This window comes from Eumetopias jubatus, unplaced genomic scaffold (genome assembly GCF_037043125.1).
Source record: "Eumetopias jubatus isolate StellerSeaLion01/CBP00866 unplaced genomic scaffold, mEumJub1_p1.0 scaffold_7, whole genome shotgun sequence".
Classification (NCBI taxonomy): domain Eukaryota; kingdom Metazoa; phylum Chordata; class Mammalia; order Carnivora; family Otariidae; genus Eumetopias; species Eumetopias jubatus.
In genome coordinates, this window is record NW_028274813.1 from 60,630,673 (window position 1) to 60,642,989 (window position 12,317).

Consider the following 12,317-nt stretch of genomic DNA (forward strand, 5'->3'; position numbering starts at 1 on the left):
TTCTAACTTTCTGCACTATACCTATTGGCAAATGCTTTCATAATGATAATATAGATGCAATCTTTTTCTCTATTGCCCTTTTCATAAATTGGATCCGTGTCTCCTTTCCTAACTAGTTTGCTTTTATCTTATTGTATTAGACTATCATAATACCAGGCACAAAAATAATTCTAAACTCTTAATGGTAGAAGGGACCAAGCTCTTTCCCAATGCAGGGACCCCCGCTAAAACATCCCTGAGACACAGTCATTGAGTTTTACTTGCATCCTTTCTGTGTTGGAATTTTCTACATTTTTAAGGCAGCATTTTTTTTTATTCTGAATAACTTCAGCTGTTAGAATATTTGGGGCTGAAATCTACTTGCCTCTGACTTGTAGCGTGTGTCCTCAGTTCTGCCCTTTCAGGTACTTTAGAACAGGTCAGATAATATCTTCCACAGGAGAGTGCTGCAAGTATACCAACTAATTGGCCAGAAGTGATTTGGCAGCACAAGGCAGGCCTAGCAGTTAGAAGCAATAAAGATTCTTTCATTTCAAGCCTGTATCCTGCATTTCCTGCTTCCATACTTCTTAATGAATTCATGCTACTAATAAGTTTGTGTTGAATACCTAATATGTGCTAGTCTCTATGCAGGATGTGCCTTTCTGGGGGTTACTGAAACAGAGGAAGATCAGGAGATCACACACATCCTTGACACAATGCAGAATAGAAAACAAGTTTCACAGTGGAAGCCTGGGGGCCACTGGATCCCACTCTGCATTTCATCCAGGTCTTCCTCAATGTCAAAGTATAAACCCCTCTAGTCATTGCTTCTCTCCCATCCTCCTCTCCTGATCTGGTTCTGTATTTCTCCCTGGGCAAGTGATTTTTCTCACGGCTGCTCTCCTAGATAATCCTTTCCACGATGCATTCTAGAATTCCAACTCCAAAGTAAATAAACACCCCTAAACCCTCAGTCTTTTCCCAAAACTCTCTCTCTACCTGCCTGCTAAAATTGCCACTGAGGATGCTGCCTCCTCTATTAAAGTGAAGGCTGCTCATTTTCCCACACCACACAGTCAGGGAAGGAGGGCTTGGCATCTTGGAGCCTCCTAATGGCCTTCCAGATTTTTGTGCATTCATTCTCTCATTCACTCAGTAAATAGTGAGTGTCCCCTATGTTTCAGAGACACACCGGGGCCCTTTACCTAGTGTACAAACACCTCTTTTACGGTTACTAGAATGTATCCTAGTTACAAGAGTCCCTAGAGAGTCATGTGACAAGTTCCTTTCTGCTATAGAGACAATTTGTTGTTGCTGGACAACTACAACATTAAAGCAAAAATCGCTGAGTTGAGGGCACATTTTCAGTCGGGTTTCTGAGCTCCATTTGCCTTTCTAGGGGAGTGAGACTACCACTACTGATGATGATTACTACTTCCTCATCATATTACAATTTGGGAGGGGCGTGGATTCTACTTTCACATATTCAAGGGAGTGAAAGATAAACAAAGGAAATTAGTAATGCGAAAGGTTTAGAGAGGTTTTGTTTTTTTTTTAAAGCTTTTATTTGACAGAGAGATAGAGAGAGCAGGAACACAAGCAGGGGGGGTAGGAGAGGGAGAAGCAGGCTTCCCGGCCAGCAGGGAGCCCGATGCAGGAACCTGAGCTAAAGGCAGACACTTAACGACTGAGCCACCCAGGTGCCCCGGTTTATAGAGTTCTATCATGCTTTATAATGAGATACCTGAGGGCAAATACTACTGGAAGATCCATACCTTTCTGCTTTCTCCTTAATGATGCAAGTTCCAATGAAGCTGGTGTTTGCAATCTTCCCTCAACACTTTGAACTATAAGGAACCTGAGGACTAAGGGACAGGGTGGAAATATGGGCCATTATTTTGGTGGCTTTTTGTGGATTTCACAAAGCTGCAAGGGCCAAGTGGCTCTAGAGAAGTCCCCTGGTTGACACCCAGGCCATGTCAGTCACTCTCTCTCACCAAGGCTTCACCACCTCAAGGAGTTTACCAGCTGAACTTCATTAACCAGTCGGCCCTGAAGAGTCTTCAGTCAGCTACAGGATATGTTTTTTGCATTCTGTTTTATGTTGTCTTTTCATCCCCAAGTAAAGCTGTCTGTAAACAGAGACCAATTCTACCTTTTTATCTATTAAAAAAGGCATAAAATCTATACATGTTGAATTGAGACCTCTCGTACTGTTCTCATCAGAATATACAGTTTTAAGAGCGGTGTGCAAAGTCTATTAGCGGAGCACTCCAGGTCATGGAAGCCCCTTCCGACTCACCTGGGGCTACGTGTAAGCAAATAATTAATAAGCTTTTTTTAAATGACAATATACTAAAAAGTATTATAGCATCTAATAGCTTTTTGTCGCATAGACAAATATATAGTTCTAAAACAGAAGTACAAAATGGATGGGTTCTGATATTTTACCTAGGTTGAAAGCTGGCTTTTAAATAGCTGTAGCATATTGGTTGGCATCATGGAGGTGAATCTGAATTTCCAAGCAGGAATGCTTCACATTTCTGAATATCTGAATAAATGAGTTGTTCAAAGGTATTCACCACACACATACACACATACACACTTTGATCACTGGCAACTTTTCCCTGGATTAGTCAGGCTTGAGTCAAGTATGTTCACCCACTCTGCCTTTCACCAGTGCCATCTCTTCATATACCCGTAACTATCTGGCACAGGGTGAAATCATGATTTAGCAAAGGGGCAAGTAGGAGGCTAAATGGAGTGCTATCTCCCCTAATTGCTATTTAAGCGAGACAATAAAAAGGATGAAACAAATTAAATTAGCTAAGAAGCAAGAGCATCCCAATGAACTGGCCAAGATAATCAACTTGGAAAATTAGCTATTAAACCTCCACACATGCTCATTTTCATAATATTTTGTGTGTGCTTGTGAAACGCAACCCCCCATTGAAATTGCTGGGATGAAGGTGCTCTTCATTTCTCTGAGATAAGTCATTTGCAATTGGTCTTAATGAAGTTGGTAGTGAGATCTGTTGTTAATGCCCTAGTTCATCATTTTCCATTTCAGTGCTAGAGTGTTTTGATTGGGGTAGGGGGAAGTACATAAAAGAGGAGAGCAGTTGACTCAAACTAGTTACTTCTCTGAATTTTTCTACCTGACTCTATTCTTATTTTCAAATATGTGTACTAGAGTATGAGTTTGGGGTTGTATTATTATTACCTTTGTGTTATCCTCGTCGTCATCATCATCATCATTTAAATACCTGACCTTTACTGATTTTCAGACTACCTTTATTTTTATGAGATTTAATAATTCCTATTTTTAAAATATTTTCTATCTCATCATCCTTGTCTCTCAATGTTAGCCACTCTTATATATAGGTCTTCATACTTACAAAGAGTTAATTCTTTATTACTCATGGCAGTCATCAAAAAACCACAAGCAGTAATATAATCTATAGACAATAAATATCTATGCTTCATTTTACGCAATTATTCTAATTTTATAGTCCATGGAGCTGTTATTAGAATACAAAATTTGGGTAGCCAAATGAGTTTATTTTAATATACTTCTTTCTTTCTCTTTTCTGTAGTTTCAAGTTTTTATTTAAATTCCAGTTAATAACATAAGCGTAATATTAGTTTCAGGAGTAGAATTTAGTGATTCATCACTTACACAGAACACCCAGAGCTTATCACAGCAAGTGTCCTCCTTAACCCAACACCCATTTAGCCCATCCCCCAACCCACCTCCCCTCCAGCAATCCTCAGTTTGTTCTCTATAGTTAAGAGTCTTATCTGTTCTATAGTTTGCCTCTTTCCCCCATGTTCATCTGTTTCCTTTCTTAAATTCCACATATGAATGAAATCATATAGTATTTGTCTTTCTCTGACTATTTCACTTAGCATAATACTCTCTAGCTCCATCCATATTGTTACAAATGGCAAGATCTCATTCTTTTTTATGGCTGAGTAATAGTCCATTTATATACATATTGTACTATATATATTTGTGTATATGTATATGTACATATATTATGTATATATGTATATGTATATATATACACACATATGTGGAATAATACTCCATTTTATATATGTATCTATAAAATCCACATGTCTTCTTTATCTCTTTATCCATTCATCATTCAGTGGACATTTGGGCTCTTTCCATAATTTGGCTATTGTTGATAATGCTGCTATAAACATCAGGGTTGCACTCCCTTTCTACTCATTGCTTTGCTAGATCATAATGGCTACTCAAGACAAAACAGGTATTGAAGCATGTAATTGAAACTGAAAATTTTTTAATAGAAAGAGGAGTAATGAATTTGGATGATTCACAATCAAAAAATATGAGAGCTGCTGTCCTGAAGATTATTCAGATAAGAATGCTTTAATTGAAGATTATGACAGTTAATTTCATTTGTCAACTTGACTGGACTAAGGGATGCCCAGATAGCTGGTAAAACATTGTTTCTGGGTGTGTCTGTGAGGATGTTTCTGGAAGATATTAGCATTTGAATCATTTGAGTGAGTAAAGATTGCCCTCACCATTGCAGGTGGGCATCATCTAATCTTCCAATCTTGAGAGGCTGAATAGAACAAAAAGACAGAGAGGAAGGGTGAATTTGCTCTCTGCCCTCCAATTATCAGTTTTCTTGGTTCTCAGGCCTTTGAATGTGGACCAAGACTTACACCATCACCCCCAGTTCTCAGGCCTTCAGACTCACACTGGGACTTAAACCACTGTCGGCATCCCTGGTTCTCAGGCCTTCCGGTTCGGATTAGAACTACACCATCAGCTTTCCTGTTCTCCAGCTTGCAGATGGCAGATCATGGGACTTCTCAGCCTCTGTAATAATGTGAGCCAGTCTCTCATAATAAATCTCTTTCTACACAGTATCAAGATAGATAGGTAGGTAGGTAGGTAGGTAGGTAGATATAGATATCCTATTGGTTCAACCCTGATTATTTATAGAGATTAAAAACACATCCTTTCCTAATGGAGTATTAGTTTTGCCTACCCATCTTCCTCTTGGTTTATCTTCATGGAGCTATTTTTTCCCCCACCAAATATTTGACTCCACTCCCAAAGAAAATAGTTTCTATAGCCTTTTCCTTGTATATGTGAATAAGCTACATTCTGAACTTGGAGCAAGATTGAGTCATCTCAGAACTGTCAGACCAGAATTTCAGAGATCTCATATGTATCATGGAGCAGCTTAACAGTAGGGGTTCTATGGGCCTTGGGTTGTAGAAAAGTACAAACTTATGCCTGGTACTGAGAAAGCCAATTTTCAAACGAAGTAGTGGTCTGCATATTCAGTCTTATTTATTCTTTAGCATTTGAGAAGAAAAAAAAAAAAAAGGAAGACCAAATGAAGAGGGAAACTCTACATCAAAATGAGAAGATGATACTTCAGGCCAAGTGTCTGGCATTAGTATTAATTTCAGCTAAATAGATAATGCCTAATGGCTTGCAATTAGATTAAAATACATTTTCACTAGAAAGACAAAGAGGTCTTCTTACCTTTTGAAGTAGAGATCAATAGGGACTTTTGGTAGATACACAATTGCGAATTAATATTAACTTCGGTACACATTTTGAATTTCTTCATCAGAGATAGAATGATACATGTCCCTGGCTTACAAGTGTATTAAAACAATTAAAATGACAAGTACATTCACTCAACTGTCACGCCACCAGATGCATTTCTGCTTCATTAGGAGTCAGCACAGTAGATGTTCAGTAAGACAAACATCTATTAGTAAATTAGAGTTATTGGTATATTATTCTAGATACATTCAAGTTGTTTTGTTGCCTTTGTTAAGTTTCCCCAAATATTTACTGAGTGCCTGCTATTTCCCAGGGTATGGTATTTATTCTGGGGATACAGTATAAGGATGAGTTAGACAGAGCCCCTGCCCCCAAAGAGCTCACAGGCGTGAAGTGTGATGACAGACAAGGAAATGACAAGCTGGGAAATGGAGTGTGTATGTTGTAAAAGATAAAGTAGAATATTTGTACTTTCAAACAACTTAATCCATTTTGTTCCTCTGAGTTGTAGCTCATTCTTCATTATTTGTTAAATCTTACAGTTGCCTTACAGTAAAAGGAAAAATGAACGATAAACATCTATAGAATCCCAACTATATTCCAGGTATTTTACATTTAAAAATAACGCAACCTTGTCTCAGAATCACAGGCCTTAAGAGCCGAAAGAAAACTTGTATTTTAAAAAAGACTTAACATTAAAAACTAGCATGACAGAAGAAGAAAAGGTAAAGACAAGTTTGAGAAACCTTAATCTAGGTCACATGTTAAATATATGGGCTTTCATGGTCTCTTCTGGGTACCTCGGATGGATAAAAGATGGCTGCGAATTCTTTGCCACTCTGTCCATTAAGACGCAGACCCATTCTCCTTGAATCTGGGTGGTCTCTGTCACAATGTTGACCAATAGAATACAGCAGAAATCATGCTATGCTACTCTTCCAGGCCTAGACCATAAGAAACTGGCAGCTTCCACTTCCTCTCTCTAAGAACACTCAACTCTTGCAATACAGCCACTGTCCTGTGAGGAAGCCTAAGCAACCCTATGTGGAGAGGAACCAAGGATCCTGACCAATAGCCCCAGTCAAGCTCCCAGCTGACAGCCAATACCAAATTGCCAGCCATGTAAGTGACCACGTTGGAAGGGAATCCCCCAGCACCAATCTAGCTACCTCTGCTGACACCATCTGGAGCAAATGCAAGCTGCCCAGAGGAGCCCCTCCTGAATTCTTAACCCACAAAATTGTGAGTAAAATACAGCTGTCTTTTGGGGCAGGTGGTGGGGACGGGGGTGTCAACTGTTTACATAGTAATAGATCATGAGAATAGAACCTGATCATGATTAATATCATCACCTCCATGTAAAGTGGTTAAAAGTCAGGTTCTGAAGTCAAACTGCCTGAGATCTAGCTGTGTGACCTCAAGACAATTTAATCTCTGTGTCTCAGATCCTTCTTCTATAATATTCGGTTAATTATAACCTAAGTCTTAGGACTTTTTGAAAGAATTAAATGAAACAATTCACATAAAGCACTTAGAAACTGCCTAATGCATAACAGTATTGAAAATTCACTATTATTATTGTGAGAAAATGCTGAATTAGAAACTACTGACTTTTAAATGGACTTTGAGAACACATCTGTCACAGCTTGGAAGCTTGTCTGTCTGTATATTAGAATCTTCAGCTTTACTCTGCTCAGCCTCCCATATAAAATCATGAGCATTTCAATGACTGTCTCCCTCCGGGTTAATGTGGTGTTATCCCAAGCTCTTATATTTCATGTACTGTGAAAATATTGTTTCAAGAAATGGTCTGCTCATCAAAACCGTGTATCTCAATTGTGTTAAGTATATAATGACTTGCCATGTTAGCAAGATAAATCCAGGGTTAATTTAATGTAGGTATCTGAGATTTATTTTATTTTTTCTGGCTCTGTGAATTGAAACATTTCTTCCAGTTAATTTTTTTTCTGTGTTTAGTTAGAAGCGTTATTCCAACAAGCAGATTGACAGATCAAATACCAGTTTCCAAAATTCTGAATTGTTTAAATTGAGCAAGAGTTCCATCCTCATGAGCATTCTGAAAATTATTTATATTGCTCTTAAATGTTACTGAATTCTGCTGCTATGAACCAGATAACCTAGGGTTTGTCTTAGGGTTCAAAATTAATTTTGAACAATTCTGCTAGCCATAACCTATGAGATTACTTGTGGGGAGAAAAATCAAAGAAAGCTAACAACAACAACAAAAACAAAAACACACAGTCAAACAAAACACACAAAATACCACACATGCGATTTTTTTTTACAAACACAAGTTTGCAAATTGAGGTCTGATTAATAAATTAGTCTCATTAAATTACGGTTGTTAATCTAAAAACAATCTCCCTGTGACACATGAGTATATGTAGGAACATATTCTAAGTTGATTGTTGTCAGGAACTCAGACTAGTATCACATGTCAATTTGTATTACTTTCCTTACAGATCATGAATGGCTTTACTTGAAATATCTTAATTTGTGCATCAGGTTCTCTAAATGGGAAAATTCCCTGAATATTTGTGCAAAATGAAGGCAAAGAACACTATAAATTGAAAGGCAATAAAAGGAGTTTATTTCCAAGCCACAGCTTGGAATCATCTCTGTTTTGAATGTTGCTGGCAAAGAATGCATTCTTGATTAGGCTTTGTTGATAGGCAAAATGTAGAGCACATTTCCAGTTCCCTAAGTCTCTGAGACTCTAGAAATCCAATTCTGAGCTACATAAAATAGCTCAGCACAATTCTCCCCTCCCCCTGCCCAAAAAAGCAGTACTTAACAAGGATAGAGCTGACAGCACGTAAGAGAACTAATGATTTCTAGAGTGATCCGAATATATATACAAACTTTTTAAAAAAATTGATGTTTAAAAAAACATCATGGAGGAGAGAAAGATGAAATTGTCTTTGTTTTTCTTTTTTTTATTTAAATTTTACTTGGTTAACATACAATGCAATATTGGTTTCAGGAGTAGAATTCAGTGATTCATCACTTATATACAACACCTGGTACTCATCATAACAAGTGCCCTCCCCTTAATACCCATCACCCATCTAGCCCATCCCCACCCACCCACCTCCCTCCATCAACCCTCAGTTTATTCTCTATTGTTAAGAATCTCTTATGACTTGCTTCCTTCTCTTTTTCTTTCCCCCCTCCCATATGTCCATTTGTTTTCTTTCTTAAATTCCACATATGAGTGAAATCATGGTATTTGTCTTTCTCTGACTGATTTCACTGAGCGTAATACACTCTAGCTCCATCCACGTGGTTGCAAATGGCAAAAGGTCTTAGTAAGAAGTCCACCTCTGCCAATGACAAAGGAGAAAGAGGAAAAATGTGGAAGGACCGAGAGGCCAATGTTTGGAGAGGGGAGCTAGGAAGTATTCATGATCGAATTATATCACGTGCTATCAGAATTGCTTCTAGAGCAGCGGTGCCAGAAGTTGCTACCCCTAAAATCTGCAGATATCTTATAAAAGTAAGAACGAGAATGACTGGAATTAGTTCCTGGTTCCATCACTGGCCAATTGTATGATCGTCGAAATATCATTAAATATTCTTCGTTTCCCCAGCTATATATTAACAGCAATTACCACATGCCCGCTACTTGTCCTACTGAAATCCCATGAACTAAAATTCCTTGAAAGTCGTATGTCACTTAAATGATACAGCTTCACGGTTATCATTTTTGTCATCCCCATTCCCAAAGCCCATCTTAGGAGTGAACCTTCACAGGCACTGAGGCCTCGCCCTTTCTTCAAGTGCTGATTCCTCGGCGTCTTGTTAGTTCTGCTTCTTCCATTGAGGGCAGGCTCAGAACCTCCCACAGAACCACAGAGAATGTCACCAGTTTCCTTGTTGTTATTGTTGTCATTGACCCTGACCGACAGGTCCCATTCTTGGCAGCCCCCTCCTCTAGGGCTCCACATCTCACGGGGCTACAACATTTCTGTCATCAGATTACCTCCAGATACACGGTCCCCCCACAAACATTAAGTCTAATGAAAACATTACCAAAAGGTATTAAAAGGTGAGCCTGCATGTTTTACATTTCCCCTAGAGCCTTACTCTTGGTGATTTACATAACTGCTTCAGAATATTCAAAATCCATTTATAAATGTCACCATTTGCAGAGATTATTTGTATATTGCTCTTAATTAACTTCAACTTCAAAATCTAGTTGGCTAGGATCAGGGGGTTTTGTGCATCCTATCTCCTGTCTCACTCGGCACTGGTTTAATTATGTTCCCAGCTTGCTTTCACCTAGATCAAAAGAGGGAGAGAGGACTTGAGAAGGATTATCATAATAAATAAAATACGTTTGCTCGTTCTTTGGTTCCCCATTCCGTGTGTTTTTTCAGTTTGTATTGTAGATATAATGAATGCGCAACATGTCTATTCTACATATGATAATGCATCCAGGGTACTGCAGACACTTAAATATTAAAACAACAACTGTGTTATTTAAAAACAACCTAGTTTCTAGCGCAACATTTTGTCTCAAGAGAATGTAGAACAAATAACTCACAGTATGTTTTTAATGGTCTACACTCTTTCAGAAACCATAGCAAGAGAAAAAGGTCATCCTAACCATTTACTCATAAAATAAGAGTCACACTAATTTTAAGATTGATGAAAATCACGAGATAGTATCATCTACAATCAGAATAAGCAAAGAGAAATTCAAGAGATGACAGATTCATGGAAAAACAAAACTAGCTACAGAAAACCTCGTGCATATCATTTGATTTTTTGATGCTCACTTGAAAAATTTTCAAATAGCGCTACAAGTATACAGCAAAAACAAGCTGAAGTGCATTTTTCTTCTTCACAACCCTTCAACCAAGTCCCACTCCCCTGTCATGGTGGCCCTACTCAGAACTTAGTATGCAGATGTTTTCAAAACAGTTTAATGCCATACATACACTACTATGTATATACAATGTTCATAAAATATAATCATACAAATAATATATATATGGATGTACACATTCATGCATTTACTTAATGATTTTCCTTTTGATGATCATAAAGGTTGTTGAATATCTTAACAAATACACCTTTGGGCATATTCAAAGGATACACTTTAATTTTGGTATTTACAGCCAAATTTGCCTTCCAAATAATGACTAAGGCAATTAAACTCTTACTAACTGTATGGAAGTGAACATTTTCCTCCATTTATCCACAGTGGACACTGTGTCACCATTCCTGTTTTCCAGTACAATTAGGAAGTTATTCTTTATTCTATAATTTCAGTGGAAACTTGGAAAAGAGCAGAGATAAAGTATATGCTCAGTCTTCTATCTTTTACTACAGGTACCACTAAGTGAAGTATCTAAAACCAGGAACAAAATATATAAATCTTTTCTCTGAGCAAAATTTGGTTAAACACACACATGGTTATCTCTAAAATATCCCAAAGGGGGTGGAGTGACAATCTGGAATTCTTATAATATACAAAAGGGCCATTAGGTGGCAAATACCAGAAAGCCACAGTTGCTTCTGAAATTTTATGTAGTTCAAACCACAAGCTCTAGAGAAATAGAGAAGATTTTAAGATTGGAGATACTTTGGTATTTAAGAGCACCACTCTCCCCCCTCCAAAAATAACCTGCCATAAGAGGTTGTGGAGATAAAATATAGAATAATGACATTTATTTTGAGGTCTGGTTACGAGTAAAAATCCAAACAACTTTATTACTGTAACAATTCAACACAATCATGCCTTATGGCACTAACCATGAACAATTTGTCCAACTTTTGTCTGAGTGGAGACAACATAGTAAGAAAGACACAAAACCAACTTCTACAGGAGCTATTTATAAAGCAAAAAGAATTAAAACGTGTCCATTTGCACATTGTGCTCAGTAGAACAGAATGGTGAGACTGAAAATATACCAACTATACTGTTTAAACATGAATACATTATAAAAGAGCATGTTATAAATAGGTGAGAATTATGGAACAAATGGTTTTGGGTGATTAAATCAAAATTCCATTAAAATAGGGATTTTCACTTTATGCCATTTAAGAAAATAAACTCCAGATAGATTAGAGAGATAAGGATAGAAAAGATAATACTTTGAAAAATTAGCAGATAGAGAATAGAATGATTGTCAGATCGACGGAGAACGTCAACTTTCCTATCCTTGAAATGTAGAGGTCACAAAGGTAGAGCTGACATTCAAATAAGAAAAACTGTCCATAAGTGATAATAGCATTGCTATTTTTAAGAAGAACATCAAGGCCAAGGCTATAAACAACAACTCACAGAAAGAGTAAATACACACAAAGGAGCAAAGGTCATTCCTGCTGGTATTCATAACAAACATGAGCCACTGACCCCGCTTACAGTGGCATATGTTTTAAAATGTGGCTAAAACTGTTGTATAACCCTTTTGGAAAGCAACGTGACCCTACCAATAAAGAGCCAGTAAATTGTACATACATTTTAATTAATAATAAGTATTCTAGAAATTTATCCTAGGAAATAAAATAAAACCACTATTTACTGTGCTCGGTACCTTACATACATTATCTTATTTAATTCAACAAGAGAATAAACCTCATAAGCACAGATATATTCTTTGTAGTGCTTCCTGCAAAAGGACAAACATTCTAAATGCCAACCACAGGAGAAAACATTAAAAGTATGGTCCACTGGCACAGAATGCACCCATTTAAGACAACAACAAAAACCATTTTGAAGCCTAAATAGATGTGCACAGTG

At 37.5% G+C, this 12,317-nt stretch overlaps 2 long non-coding RNA genes across 8 annotated transcripts in view; one reads left to right on the forward strand and one right to left on the reverse strand.

Annotated features, from left to right (window-relative positions):
• Positions 1–12,317, reverse strand: part of LOC114203778 (uncharacterized) — a 133,869-nt gene that overhangs the window by 8,512 nt on the left and 113,040 nt on the right. The gene's annotated exons all lie outside the window — the stretch shown is intronic.
• Positions 4,741–12,317, forward strand: part of LOC148163897 (uncharacterized) — an 80,484-nt gene continuing 72,907 nt past the window's right edge. For 2 of the 3 annotated variants that reach the window (XR_015768510.1, XR_015768509.1), the window contains exon 1: positions 6,155–6,787. This is a non-coding gene — a long non-coding RNA (uncharacterized LOC148163897). Of the gene's footprint in view, positions 4,851–6,154; positions 6,788–12,317 lie in introns of those variants that run through there. The other variant, XR_015768511.1, reaches the window with a different exon arrangement.